The sequence below is a fragment of the Eurosta solidaginis genome, chromosome 4, assembly GCF_040869045.1.
Source record: "Eurosta solidaginis isolate ZX-2024a chromosome 4, ASM4086904v1, whole genome shotgun sequence".
Classification (NCBI taxonomy): Eukaryota; Metazoa; Arthropoda; class Insecta; order Diptera; family Tephritidae; genus Eurosta; species Eurosta solidaginis.
In genome coordinates this window covers 145,021,335-145,037,317 of record NC_090322.1, presented here as the reverse complement: position 1 = coordinate 145,037,317, position 15,983 = coordinate 145,021,335, and the positions used below count along the sequence as shown (strand labels likewise).

Genomic DNA, 15,983 nt, shown 5'->3' with positions numbered 1-15,983 from the left:
ACTAATATTTTAGGGCCACGAATATTTTTGTAGCACTTTTAATGGCACCCTAATGGTCATACTATTTAGTGACGTTAAGGTCCGTTTTCAACACCTTCAATTAATCACTTATCTATAAAATATCGAAAATTTCGTTTTCTCCATGATAACTGAAGCTTTCTGTCTCAGTTTATGACCGAGACACAATGAAGTTTTTTATATAGGTGCGTTCAACGCAATCTTATGCATCATTCAGCCAAAACTGAACTGGTTCTGTTCACTAGGAAATATAAGATACTTGTGTTGCAGCTGCCGGTGCTAGCGGGTACGACCCTGACGTTGCGGGACTCTGCCAAATACATAGGAGTAATTTTGGATGGGAAACTATACTGAAGAGAAAACGCTCAGGGGCGTATGAGGAAAGCAAGGGTGACACTGTACAGCTGTAGGGGAGCTGTTGCACGAAGATGTGGACTATCGCCGGATATTACGCCGTGGCTCTACAGTGCTGTGGTTAGACCAATCCTTCTATACGGGGCTTTAGTCTGGCGGACGAGCTTAGATACAAAATCGACCCTACGAGTATTCCAGAAGGTACAAAGAAGTGCTCTAGTCTGCGTGGCGGGCGCTTTGCGCACCACCCCTGCGGAGGCGCTGGATACTCTTTTTAATGTGTTGCCAATAGATTTAATGGCCAAGCAATGTCCGGCCTTTTCTGCTCTACGGCTGCGAAAGTTATCCGGCTGGAGAGACAATGTGGTTGGACATGCAGCCATCCTTAAGAAGCTGGATTCGCCCTCGTCGGACTGTTGCGCTCCGACTGTATTTTTCGACATGAAGTACGAGGTTGTTATCCGGGATAGGGATTATTGGTCGAAGGAGCCGCCGGAACTGAGCGATAGGCTGCAGATATATGCTGAGAGCTCCAGACTGGATAAAAGGGGGGGGGGGCAGCGGGTTCTTTGCACCTCAACTAGGAGGAATCTATCTTTTAGCGGCGGAGGTGGCTGCTATAAATGGGGCCGTTGATCACCTGAGGAATGCTGTTCACGGCTATAATAAAATTTGTATTTACTCTGACAGCCAGGCTGCACTTAAAGCGCTTGGATCGGTCACATGTAAGTCCAGGGCAGTGGAGAAGTGCCGCAAATCTCTTAACGAGATCGCTGAGCAAACTTCGCTCAGTCTGGTATGGGTGCCTGAACACTCGGAAATACCGGGCAATGAGATGGCTGACGAACTTGCAAGAGGGGGCACATCCGTTCCGCATGCCGCTCGTTACATGTAAGCTCAATTTGAAAGGAATTTTCCTTAGGGAAGCGGGTGTGAGATGGAGCAATCTCGAATCCACCAAGCTCGTGTGGCCTGAATGGGACTCGAGACGAACAAGAAGTCTCCTTATTCTTTGAAGGGGGACATATCTCTGGTGGTTGGACTTATAACCGGCCACATAGCAATCGAGAAGCATGCACAACGGCTGGGTGCTCCTTATAACGATTACTGCAGGAGCTGCAAAGACGAAGAAGAGATAGAAACAGTCAAGCATTTTCTGTGCGACTGTCCAGCGTTTGGAGCAAGAGGAAGAAATCTCTGGGATCTCCCTTCTTTGCCGATCTTTGTGATCCGGCTAAGGTGGAACCTAGGAAATTCCTGACATTTGCTGAATCGACCTGTTGGTTTGGGTAGGGGAGAGATCCACGTGGTATCACAATGGGACCTTTTGGGCCTAAGTGCACTGGTGCACCGGTGGCCACTCTAACCTAACCTAAACTATGCATGCCAGTAGCATCGCCACAATCACGCAAGATGTTGCGTTTGTGAATATGAAGGAACTTCAGACTTGGCAATTGAAGTTTATTTCGCCTTGCGCTCTCACGTACAAAATTTTTGGAATCACTGTTATACTCACTGTTATAACCGTTCTCACCGTACAAGAAATATATTGCTAACATATTTTGTTTTCTACTCAATTGTTATATTGCAGTTTTCAACTATGAAAAATGTTAGAAATATTACCAACGAGTAGGAAAAATAATTTCACTTGCAAAGTGTGAAAGCATCCTTAGCCAAAGCAAATGTCAAATTCATCTTCTTATGCTTTGCTTGCAACAAATGTTGGAAGTTGGCTACTTTTTCATGTCAGATGGTGCCACTGTCGCTCTTCATAAAAATACATGAAATCTATTCATAAGGCATAATATTGAGTTAAACCCATATAGGAGTCCGTTATTTTGAAAGTGGTTTAAGTCCATTTAAAAAAAAAAAATGGAGTTAATGATAACAATAATCACATTCCTGTATAATCTTTGCGTTTTATAAACAATTTAAGTCTAGTATCATTAAAATCGCTATGATTTTGGGGACTTGAAAATTACTTAGCTAACAAAATCCAAAAAAATTATTTTGAAACTGGTTTAAATCCACTGCAATAAAACTTATTATTTAATATTTATTTAAAATTAATTATTATTAATTATTATCTCGAAGAAGCAATTCATAAAAGATTAAAAAACTCTAGTCAGGTTCGCCACTTGGCTAAGGATACGTTGGATGCGATTTATAAAAAATGCACACTATAAAATGCTTTATAAAGAATCTATGGAAGTGGATAAAGAGTTCAAAATACTTGATTTATTACCTTGCCGGGGAAGACCAAGAAACTTCAACAAAATAAAATTAACACCATTATACAAAAATGTACGTCCCATTTCAACTCTTAAGTATAAGGATCTGTTGGAGTTACTAAGGTTAACAACTTCACACATAATAGAAATGAGGAGAAATAATATGGCAAAGTCTTCAGTATTATCCGTAATAAATAAATGAATGTAAATTTAATTTTTTAATAAATGAATTAATATTTATTTTTCAAAACATTTGTTAATTACATAAATAAAGATCTGTATCTAATTTGAAAACTTCCCTATTAATTTTAAAGCTAATACATTCATCTACATCGAAGATAAAATATTTACAATTACTATTATTTAAGTTCTTAAAAATAAGTGGACTTATTCCTTTTCACAAACAAAAAAGTCTTTTTATTTATATTAGGTTCTCAAACACAGCTTATTTTTGTAGTAAACTTTACAAAACATATTACGTTATATATTCTAACATGTTTAAGGTCACAAAGCCATAAAAAAATTAATATTACTTAACAATATTTTTGAAACAAATCAAACACAAACCCTTAAATATCTCAATATAAGAAAAAATGGACTTAAACCACTTTCAAAATAAACGACTTATATATGAACTGCTTATGTGACGGGGATTTTAGTGCAAGGGAAAAATGTAAACAAAAGTCAGCTGTTTGGCTAGTCTGCGTGTTGGTGAAACGTACAGCTAAAAATTAACTTAACTGGAACTAGTGAAAACAGCCCTAAGGGGCTAATTAAACTTCCTTAACCCTAACACCATAGTCGTAACCACACCCATATCCATAACCATCTCCAATGTGATCGATTAATGGTGCCTTAACCTAAAAATGGTGAAAATTTCATAAAAATGAAGAAAACGAAAAAAATTACAAACATATTCCACAAAAAATAAGTCCTCTTAGTCACAACGTATCCAAAACAATTAAAAAATCTACAAAAAGTTATTAAATTCACCACCTCAAATATTTTTAGGTTATGGGTATGGCGAGAAACCAAACACCAATTGGTTGTCTATGGTATGGTTATGGCGTTAGCGTTATGGCATGGCACCATTAATCGATTACATTGATTTCCATAAGGTTGGTTCGATCAGCTGTTTGATCTGGTTATGGTTTTATGGTTATAAGTCACCATTAATTGGCCTTTAAGAACTAGTTTGGTTTTTGAAACATTTATGAGTCAAAGCTACCATAGTCCGTTGTTTACTTTCGGAATTTGCTTGTTTTATAAACTTTTTTATAGTTTTACTAATCAAGTTTTGTTTATGAGTTTTTTTGCAATTCAAATTAATATCGTTTAAATTCGCATCCGCTGTCGGTATTGTACTTTTATTTGGTTTTTATTATTCCCGCCTACGCAAGTTGTGTTGTATTGCGTTGGATAAATTTTGCTACTGGAATTGAGATGTTTCTACTGCAAGCGAGCTAACAATGCAGCAGTCACTTAAATCCACACACTCGCTAGCATGACACTGCTACACATATTAGACGGTATATCCGTACGTCTGTTAATGCGTCAGTCCAATACTACTGACGGACTATATTTAACGGCCGACCCTCTGTCAGCCGCCATTCTATGAAGCTATTTTCATTTTATTTATTTATTTATTTCAAACGCCCGGCTACCATTTATGCTGAGTGCTATTGTTGTTGTTGTTTTTATTTATTTGCATTGTCGATTTTCAGTTTCATTTGCGTATCACAGATATATTTATATGGGCATAAGTACTACATATATAGTACTATGGAATGAAATTTTTTGTTGAACGTGCACACACGAGCAATAACTTCACTGACGTATAAACCTAAAAAGTCAAAATTGCACAATTTGCCCACCGCATCGCCTTACAACGTTTAGAGCGCGTACACTTCTGAATCGAAAAGTGAAATAATTTTGTACTTTGATGGTAGAGTACATTGTAGTAAAGCTGTTGTTAGTCCCTACCAACTGACAATTGTACATTTATACATACATACATTCAAACATACAAACAAAACAGTCACCAACGCCGCAACAACATAACAGCAACAAAATCGCCTAAAGGAGGCTTCATCGTGGTAGACGATCAATTTATATACGCATTTGTTGTTGCGGTGGCGTCGAACGGGGAAATAGAATCAAATTTATCCATCCATGCAGGGTGCTAGTGGATGCCACATTATGTGAAAAGTATGGGCCTATTTTATAAAAGTGGAACTTTTTTGCAACCAGAATTCAATGCTCACACAAAATCCAAAGTTTCATATTATGAGGATTCACTACTAGCAGCGGTCACCGTGTTGTGATGGTAGCGTGCTTCGCCTACCACACCGAATACCCTGTGTTCACGCCCCGGGCAAAGCAACATCAACATTTTAGAAATAAGGTTTTTCAATTATAAGAAGCGGGGTCGCCCCTCGGCAGTGTTTGGCAAGCACTCCGAGTGTATTTGTGCCATGAAAAGCTTTCAGCGAAAACTCGTCTGCCTTGCAGATGCCGTTCGGAGTAGGTCCCGTCTCGCCAATTTGTAGGAAAAATTAAAAAGAAGCACGACGACGATTGGAAGAGAGCCTCGGCCTAAAATATCTTCGGGGGTTATCGCGCATTACATTTTTTTTATTTTACTACTATCAGTGTCACATAAAAGCTTCTGCATAATTTGCAGCCGCGTCATATTTTACATTGACAGCTAGGCGGTCATTAAGGAGATAGTCTCACATAGCACATCATCTAGAAGTATGTTAGATTTCTTACAAGGACAAGAAAGCTTTGATATACTAGTTTCGCATTCTGGTTTGGGAGAATGGAGCCTTCGAAGCATATACTAGGGACGACGATCAAGAATCCCGCGGTTCAAATAAATTTTGTGACCAGAAACAGGACCATACTTTCTCGAAGGTTTCGACGTGGTAAACCCGAGTCTGTGTCAAAGCAGTACAGGCACTTAAGATTGAGATACATCCTACTCTTCTAAATCGAGGTTTTAAAAATATTTTTTGGATTTTGGGAAGTCGTCTGTTGAGTTTTTTGAGCTTGAGAAATTCGCCAATGTATTGCAATTTTTGTCACAAATAATAAAGAAATATAAAAAAAAAAAAAAATAAATGTAAGGCGCGATAACCTCCGAAGAGATCTAAGGCCGAGCTTCTCTTCCAATTTGCGTCGTGCTCCTCTTGATTTTTCCCTACAAATTGGCCGGACGGGACCTACATGTTTTATGCCGACTCCGAACGGCATCTGCAAGGCAGATGAGTTTTCACTGAGAGCTTTTCATGGCAGAAATACAATCGGAGCGCTTGCCAGACACTGCCGAGGGGCGACCCCGCTTAGAAAAATTTTCTTCTAATTGAAAAATCTTATTTCTAAAATTTTGATGTTGCTTTGCCCGGGAGTTGAACCCAGGGCATACGGTGTGATAGGCGGAGCACGCTACCATCACACCACACAGGCTAAATTTTGGGACAGTACCGAGAGGCGAAAAATCCAAATCTTTAGCATATATGGCATGATCAGGCTGGAGAGACCTGCCCTGAGAAGCATTATAGACGATTTTGTGGATTTAAACATTCGTAGAGGCAATGGGTGACTGTTTCCTTACAACTCTCTTGGCTACAGCTCCTACAGCTGTCGATGTAGAAGACTATCAATCTTTCAGCGTGTATGCCGAATGGTCAGTGTCGTATGCTGGCACGGGATGTCTCCTTTGGACACCTGAACATAGTTAACATAATGAGGCGGCAACACTCCTCATTAAGGGACAACAACAAATGTTGAACTGGGATTTTCTGTCCCCCAATATCTGGGTATGCAAACAGACAACTGAATAAAACGACACGCCGCGTCAAGTAAGAGGACATATTCGTAAGCATGTGCAAGATTCTTGGTACAAATACTCAGGTTTTAATTTAGAATACATGACGAGGTCGTCAGCCTCATTCATACATAGTTTTCAGTTATTACCCCCTATCACGAAGCTCAATACCTAATTCTTGAAATAGAGGGAAACAGATTTTCTAGGTAATGGGTGAAACTTTGACTCTGACGATCTCGACATGGTAATAGGTTTAACTCTTACTAAACTCAATTCCAATGTTTTTAAGGTAACTAGAGCTCGCCCAGTAGTTGAAGTTTAACCACATTGGAGACAAATTTACCAGAAACCAAAAATGTCGTTCCCTTCTTATTTGTAATAACCAGTACTGTCAAATTATTGCTTTATTATCAGCTTATCGACAGCGAATAATTATCGTCGTACTATGGCTTTGTTATATGGTTGCTATTGTCGAATATTTGTCTTTTTATTGGTCTCAAATGGGCTTGTTATCGACGGTATTCAGACGGTTCATCGATTATGTATGGAAGTTTTATCAGTATCTGTTTTATAAGAACCGATGACACGTTAAAAGCGAGCGCAACAAGAGGAGTGTGTGAACGCTATCGCGAGTTAAAAAGGGAAGCGAGACGCCTTTTCAGGAAGAAAAAAGCAGAGGGAGAAAGGCGTGAGTGCGAGAAGCTTGAGCTGCTAGCCACCAGAAATAACGCCCGAAAATTTTACCAAAAAATTCGGCGACAGGCGGAAGGTTTTAAAACCGGGGCAAACTCCTGTAAGAACGAAAACGTCGACCTGATAACTGATGTCCAGAAATTATTTAGATTATCGATCCCGCAATCGATGATGATGGAATAAATGTCCCCCACTTGATTATGACGAAGTCAGAATAGCAATAACCAGATTGAAAAACAACAAGGCCGCGGGCGCTGATGGATTGCTTGCGGAGCTATTCAAATACGGCGGCGAGGAGTTGGTAACGCGCATGCATCAGCTTCTTCGCAAAATATGGGCGGACGAGTGCATGCCCGACGATTCGAATCTAAGTCTTCTTTGCCCAGTCCACGAGAAAGGGGATACTGCAAACTGCGTCGACTTCACAATGCGCCAAATATTGGAAAAAACCCGCGAAAAAATAATCGACACACATCACCTCTTCTTCGATTTTAAAGATGCCTTCGACAGCATGAAAAGGAGCTACGTATATGACGCTATGTCTGAATTCAGTTTCCCCGCAAAACTTATATGGCTGTCCAAAATGACGTTGAACAACACCGACAGCTAAGTCAGAATTGGGAAGGACCTCTCCGACCCGGTCGAAACTAAGCGAGGTTTCAGACAGGGTGACCCCCTATCGTGCGATTTCTTTAATTTTCAAGATGGAGAAAATTATAATAGCTGCAGAACTTAACCGCTCTGGAACAATATTCTATAAAAGAGGCAAATAACTGGCATATGCTGATGACATTGTTATCATCGGCCTAAACACCCGCGGCGTTAGTTCTGCTTACTCCAAATTGGGAAAAGAAGCGGTAAAGATGGGTTTGATGGTGAATGAGGACAAAACCAAGTACCTGCTGTCATCGAGCAAAGAGTCAGCGCATATGCGCCTTGGCAACCACGCTGCTGTTGGCAGCCATAATTTCGAAATAGTAAAAGACTTCGTTTATTTGGGAACCAGCATCAATACCAGCAACAACATCAGCTCTGAAATCCAGCGAAGAATCACTCTTGCCAATAAATGCTACATTGGACTAGGTAGGCAATTGAAAAGTAAAGCCCTCTCTCGGCAAACGAAAATCATACTCTACAAGTCACTTATCGTTCCCGTCCTGCTATATGGTGCAGAAGCATGTACCATGACAACATCAAATGAAACGGCTCTGGGAGTGTTCGAGAGAAAAGTTCTTCGAAAGATTTATGGGCTTCTATGCGTCGGTGATGGCGAGTACCGAAGAAGATTTAACGAAGAGCTGTACTAGCTATACGCAGACATTAATATAGTCCAGCGAATTAAAACGCAGCGACTGTGCTGGCTAGGTCATGTTATGTGAATGAAAGATGACGCTCCGGCCAAGAAAGTGTTTCCATCGGAACCCACCTATGGAAGCAGAGGTAGAGGGCAACTCCTACTCCGTTGGAAGGACCAGGTTGAAAACGATTTAAACTCCCTTGTTGTGACCAATTGGCGCCAGTTGGCAGAGAGGAGCGACTGGCGCGCTTTGTTGGACGGCCATAACCGTTTAAACGGTTAAGCGATAATTAAGTAAGTAGGTAAGTAAGATGAGTCGCCATCGCTAAACAAATAATACGCCGAAACAAAATTTGTAATCCTGCAAAAACAAATTGATTACTTTTCAACAACAACGCGATCCATTTTCGATAAGTAAAGCATATATTTTCGATAGTAAATCGATAAAAAAATTCATAAATTTTTGGTAGAAAATCGATAGCTTTTCAATAATAAATCGACAACTTTTTGCAAACAAATTGATAACTTACAAAATGTTTGTTTCATAAGGAGAAACTTAATGGGATTAACTTTTAACGAAGCTGGCAGCACCTTAGTAGTTATGTATGTACGTAGCCTTTGAATATATTCGAGCTTTATGAACCGACGACCCACAACAAACAAGTAGGAATGTGCAAAAAAAAAACAAAAATGTGTATATTTTTAGCACAGTTATCAGCTACATTATTATAGTATTAGTGTGGGTGTACACGTGTGTGTTCATATGAGGGTAACTCATCGGAATCCGCTGTAAGACGGCAGGAGGTGGCACAATCGGTTTTGCATTGTTTGCGTATTATCATGAAGTAACTGAGAGCGCTACAGACCACAACAATAAACTACCCGTTGCAAAATCAGCTGCTTACTTTTTGCTCATTGCTCCTTCTTATCGGGATTAAATTACATGAAGGGATGAGGATGTATATGGGCGTCTTACTTAATGAATCGATGCAAAATTAAAAAGGTGTTTGATAAAAATAACTCAAGGGCAGAGCTACCAATAAGTAGAGACTTTGGTAGGATATATAATATTTCGTAAAGTTTAGAAGATGATTATTGGGATTAAAAATACTTGCTTGACATTATTTGCACTGCTCTTTGACTGAATTCCAGTATGGCCATGTTATACAGACTTCTCGAAAGCTCTAGTTAAAGTTGGGCAGAGTCCTCGAAAGACTAATATCTCTGGGTTTCTAGTCCCACTTTGGGAGTGGATAATTTCATAAATAATATCTAGTATATATTGAGCTGGTAGCTTTGAACGTGTGCTCTAACACTTTTTATCGATCCATCCCAGGTCCCATACGGAACCGAAGCGACATAAAGGAGTTAAGTCCACAGCAGGTTAAGGGGCCCAGAATATTTCCGCCTTAGGCATCCCTGTCATAAGCGGCACGAGAGGTAAAAAAAATCGTTCCCAGACAGTTGGGAGGGTGCCGGATTCTTATCCCGCAAAGAACAACACTCCCTTAAACTTTGTTGTACGTTTTTTCTGCTACTACAACTACAACAGCTGGTATTGTTGTTTGCTTGATTTTTATCCTCGACACTTAACAAACTTCCAGACCCGTATGCTGTTAAAATGTTAAATGAATATTTAGGGATGACTATTATGGGGGCTCAATTTAGAAAAATGGGCTGCGAAGGCCTAGACCACCGATAACACTGCTACAGGCGGTCATCGGAAGGTAATGTGCAGACTCGTCAAGGGTTTTACATCGACTTTGTGAGACGCTAGTCGAGCCGATGTTGCCCTAGGGGGTGCTGGAATATACTGGTTGGTATAAACCGCGCTCTTTGAACACCATCACCTTGGTATTGCTGACCATAAGTGCATTCGATGGGCTTTCTGACTTCGTTACTCCAGGTTACTAAACCAACTTCCACTTTTACTAGGCAATAACACTCAATACAGTAACTTCCCTGAGAGACAAATGAGAAAAGGGACTCAAAGAGGTTAATGGAACCAGTTGTCCACGGATGGGATGAGGTTTAAAGGGAAGGTTGTTATTCCAAAACCCTTGTCTATGCAGTGTTCTGGGAGTGCCTGATATTGTTAGAATCATGAGAATTTCGTGCCATGGTCAAATTTGAGCAGCCAAAACTGCAAAGAATTTTGGGGGGTTGTGTGATCTTCGCATAGCGGGATGTGGGTGCCAGGCGAATAATTTTATTGTAGCAAAATTACTCAGATTATTTATTCATGAAAAAATGTTTGGAAGGAAAGGGAAAGGATTAGGAAAAGGGATAAGGATATAAAAAGAAATAGTAATATGAATAGGAAATAGGAGTAGGAATAGGAATAAAAAAGGAACATGCATAGGATTAGAAATAGGAATAAGGAAGGGAATAGGAATTGTAATTGGAATACGAATAGGATTAGGAACAGGAATAGGAATAGAAATGGGAATAGGAATAGAAAAAAGAAATTGGTCTGGGAATAGGAATAAGAATAGGAATAGGGCTAGAAATAGAAATAGGAAAAGGAGAAGGTATGGGAAAGGGGTACTAACTGAAAAAATAAAGAGGCAGAAAAAGAGATGGAGGTAGAGGAGAGAAGAGGCACATGAAAATGCAGAAAATGATGCAGATAATGAGTAAAAGAGGATTAATAGCAAAGGAGAGAAGAAGATAAATGGAATGAAGGGCATGGGAATTAGGAGGAGTAAGGAAAAGAGTATTAATAACAAAAGAGAGAAGAAATAAAAGGGGCGAAGCGCAGGTAAATGAGGAGGAAGAGTGAACGCGGATTATCAAATATATACTGGCATATGTATATGTTATTGTAGTATATGACTTTCTGTTAATTGTAAGAAAACAAGTCACTAAAATAAAATTTGCCCAACTCTAGACCGAAAGCAAATATGAATAAAAAAAAGTATAAGAAACGAAATTTCACTTCAGCTGTGCGTACCATACGGCCTGGAACATACGGCATTGCATACAACTTTTGGGATACCCTGTTTGATTTTAACGATGTATCCATGTACATTAGGGTGGGTCGATTTGTATGGACGAAAGTTAACCGATATCGCGCCATCGATTTTTCGATAGGATTTGGGCTCAGGAAAAAAAGTTCACCTACGCATACCCAAAAAAAAAAAAATTTTCGAGCCTGTGAAATTTCATTTTTTTTTTTACTTTTTTTCGATTTTTATTTTGATATTTTGATTTTTAAGGTTTTTTTTATGACCTACTAAAAAAATTTTCATATGTATACCCTGTCCGACCCAAAAATGTCTGCTAAAAACGTATATATATATTATATATATATTTTTTTTTTCCAAAAACTGTTATCGACAACGTTTTTATCGGACATTTTTGGGTCGGACAGGGTATACATGAAAATTTTTTTAGTAGCTCATGAAAAAAATCTTAAAAATCAAAGTCCAAAAAAGTCAAAAAACTGTAATTTCGCAGGCTCGAAAATTATTATTTTTGGATATGCGTAGTGGAACTTTTTTTCCTAAGCCCAAATCCTATAGAAAAATCGATGGCGCGATATCGGTAAATAAATCGTCACAGTCTAATGTACGTACATACACACATATATATAAATGTATATGTGAACTTTTGAAGGTCCTTGCATTTCAGTAACAATTTCTCTTTAATTAAAATGCTAAAATCTTATTGATTATCACGAATGCATATATGTAGATATGTGCTGTAATAAAAAACGGCTCGGTTATATGAGACGTTTTCTATCACATGCCTTCAATGCATACGTACATACATTAGTACATACAACCAGACTTATATACGTCCATACATGTGTATATGTATGTACATTAGGGTGGGTAAAATTTATTGTTGAAAATGCACATCCAGTTTCTGAATCTATGAGTCATACTGAGTAATATTGTCCATGGGACCAGAGTTCTGAAATGAATTTCGAGCGTCCCTAATTTTGTTAAAAAATTTTATATCCCAATCCGAATAGCGGCTTTCACAAATCAAATACATGAAAATAAATGTCAAATTCGGATTCGGGTTGGGATATAAAATTTTCTAACAAAATTAGGGAGGCTCGAAATTCATTTCAGACCTATGGTCCCATGGACAATATTACTCAGTATGACTCATAGATTCAGAAACTGGATGTGCACCTGAAGTTTTTTCCCCCATTTTTCCCCATACAATTTGACCCGCCCTAATGTACATATATATAACCTCCAGCTGATATTTGGTTGTGTTTATTTATTTTTTTACAGTTACTACGGAAATTTGTTGCGCATGCCTCACGAAGCTCTCGACACTTTTGTTGTCGTCTGCAAATTCTCCAAACACAGTTATTGTTTTGTTATCTATGTGCTGGTAAATATGGTAAATATGAATGTACTCGTATGTTTTTTTTTTCTCTTTTTGCGTGCAGTTTATTTATACATATATTTTTATTTATAACAGCGAAAGCTTTTACTATTTTTACACACTACCACGCGCTTTCCTGTTGTCCTGGATGTTAGCTTTGCTAATCCTGAATGGGCAACACATGCCATGGCAACACATATAAGTTATGCTTATGTACATATGTATGTAAGTACATATATACATATGTATATCTGCACTTGCTAATAATACTATACAAGTTGAGAAAGTGAATTTACCGGAACCGGCATCGTAATCGGTTTATCAAATTTGAATTTTCAAGATTGGTACCGGAATCGAAAGTAAAAATCTGATCAGGGGTCATGAGGCAGTTATCAAGTTAAACGCTTAAGTGTTGGTGAAAAGTTAGATTTTGAGAGTACATCATGAGGGTAATGGTTTTTCCAAAAAAAAGAAACGCCATTAGATAACATTTTAGGGCAAAACAGCCAGCTCGAATTAAAGGGGTCAGGATGAATCAATGCTATAGTACCACAGAGCTAAGCAGTTTTTAAAATCCCGACTTGTGTTGTTGTTGTTACAACAAAAAAATTTCGTGAAGATTTAGGGGAACGTTGTGGATATGGGCAGACATTTTCCTGTTATGAATTCGGTACTCGGCGCAAATAGGTAGATTTTAGACATTTAGGCGGCCATAATTGAATTTATGAAAGTTTTACAAAAAAAAGCACTCCTACAGCTTAAGAATAGACAGGGGAACAAGAATTCAACCCATACCCATCCATCGCATACCTGGGGGCCTACTCTGTATTGCGATGCGAAAGGCAGTGCGATGCGAAAATAAATTGCGATGCGAAAGGTAATTGGAACTCTGTAGCGCTATCGCATCGCTAACAATGTCGCTTTTTTATTTTTCGCAAATTTTTTGCTTGAGTATGCATCACTGACCAAACTCAAAGAAAGAGAACAAAAGAAACAAGGCGATTACAATTTCGGCAAACGATTAATTTTTGTTGAACAAATTAAAAAAAGGATTCTGTAGCATTATGGAACGATTTAAATGAAGAAAGAATTGATTTAAATGAAGAAATCCTCCCAGTTCAGAAATTGAGCTGGAAGAAGTGAACGTTACAGAAAACGTGGAAAATCATAGAATGGGAAATATTGCTAGTTGTATCAGAGAACAAATAAAAAATGACATGACTTCCAATAGAAATGCTTTATAAAAAAGTGGTTTCGATTTAATTGTTATTTATTTATGTATTTTAAGTCCACTAGGATTACAAATTGTTGCTTTTGTGTTTGTTTTATTTTTTGAGTTGTCCTATATATTTTTAAATGAATATAAAGATATACATTTATAAAATCATCAATTAATACTTACATATTTGAACAATGCGAATGCCTATTACTTGTAGCAAGAAAAATGCGAAAATGAATGCTGTTTGACATTCGCTTTCGCTTTACAGAGTGCCGGCAATGCGAAAAGGGAGAAAAATTGCGAATGGGCAAAATGTGAATGCGAAAGTCAAAATATACATGCGAATGTCAAGATACAGAGTACCGATTTTGCGATTTCGCGTATTTTTTCTTTCGCATCGCAATACAGAGTAGGCCCCCTGGTGTTAGCTGTCAAGTAATCGGAATTTAGCTATTTCTGAAACGCGTGTTATAGTTTTTTTTTTTTAACCTATGTGAAATCGCATGTTTTAACGTGAATATTTTAAGTTTTAAGACAATTGAATTGAGTAATTGTGATGGATTCTGATATTTCAGGTAAATACTAACATTATTAATTGTGTTTGTGATTTTTAAAAGTTATAAATTGATAAAGAACCTATTATATTTAGAATGTTAAACAAAATTTTTATTTTTTTTGATTTTTGGTGTTCAAAACCAGTTTTGTTATGTTTCCAAGTCCGTCCAAGTGAAAATTAGTTTTGAACATGGTACTTGGCACAATAAGCTTGCCAACTGCATTAAATTTAGCTGCAGATACTTGGGGGTACAACAAGAAAAATATCCTCATTGCGCGGTATTTTTTAGTGTTACACGGTGTAATATATATTTTTTTAATATAACCGATTAATTACACAAATTATTATAATTTTTCATTTATTAAGCAGTTTTAAGAAGATATAGGCTATAAAATATTTTTGGCCGCCTAAAACTTGAAAATCTACCTACATATGTGCGGCGGTATTAGTATGTGTTAGTATTATGTGTGGAATAGGCTTAGAAGGGCCTCCTTATGCTTATCTGGAACAAACGGCTGAGTCGGCAGGTGCCGGTTCATAGTGCTTACGGAGATGTTTCCTTATCCCTCTAGCAGGTCAGGCTACTTCAAGCAATTGTTTGTTGGGATGTCCTGGTTTCTGAGAGCTCAGAAAAATATTTGAGCTATTTTTCCTCAGTATGCAAATGATGTTCAGGAGTCATAAGAAGACATCCCGTGGCAGTTCTGAAAACATTATTTTGGCAGACCTGCAGCCTTTCCTCGTGTGTGTGTTTTTAGCATGAGTTTAGTGGTCGAAGCCCCTTACAGTACTTTCATGCCTTTTCTTCTATTAAATTTCGGCCTCTACGTGTATCCATTTCGGATGTTATAGATGGCATAAGGAAGCTTAAGTCATCAACTAAGTCTGACTCTGATGGCCTATCGGTCATTTGCTAAAACAACTGTTTATGTTTGGCCACGCCACTCACAATTCCCTGACCACTGGGTCATTTTGTGGATGACTGGAAATTGACAACGTTTTCACCTATATCTAAGAGCGGCAATAAAAACGATGTTCGCAATTATAGACCGATTTCAAAGGTATCTTCGGTGTCAAAACTTTTTGAAATTATTGTCAATGATGAGTTGTATTTTGCGGTTAAAAGTCTAATCGCTGTAAACCAACACAGTTTCGTCCAAATCGCTCCACTGTAAGCAACCTAACGGTTTTTAGTGAATACTGCATTTCTGCTTTTCAGAATAGATTTCAAGTTGATACAGTTTATATTGATTTCTCGAAGGCATTCGACAAAGTTTCTCACATAATACTTTTATTGAAGCTGGCTGCTGTGGGCTTTCACTCTACTTTTTTGATGTGGATTAAGTCTTATAGCGTTTTCCTTTCTGGCTAAAGTGTTACGCTTTTTGTACGCCGCGCAAGGGTTCTTGTTCTATTCCAAAAAACAGCCAACGCCTTTA

General features: G+C 38.2%; 1 protein-coding gene across 14 annotated transcripts in view; it reads right to left on the bottom strand.

Annotated features, from left to right (window-relative positions):
• Positions 1-15,983, bottom strand: part of Atx-1 (Ataxin 1) — a 137,019-nt gene that overhangs the window by 50,634 nt on the left and 70,402 nt on the right. For 5 of the 14 annotated variants that reach the window (XR_010952952.1, XR_010952953.1, XM_067783254.1 and 2 more), the window contains exon 1: positions 3,832-4,502. The exons of 6 other annotated variants lie outside the window; for them this stretch is intronic. The gene's annotated coding sequence lies outside the window, so the exon portion shown is untranslated. Of the gene's footprint in view, positions 1-3,831; positions 4,503-15,983 lie in introns of those variants that run through there. 3 more of the 14 variants (XM_067783255.1, XM_067783261.1, XM_067783260.1) reach the window with 2 other exon arrangements.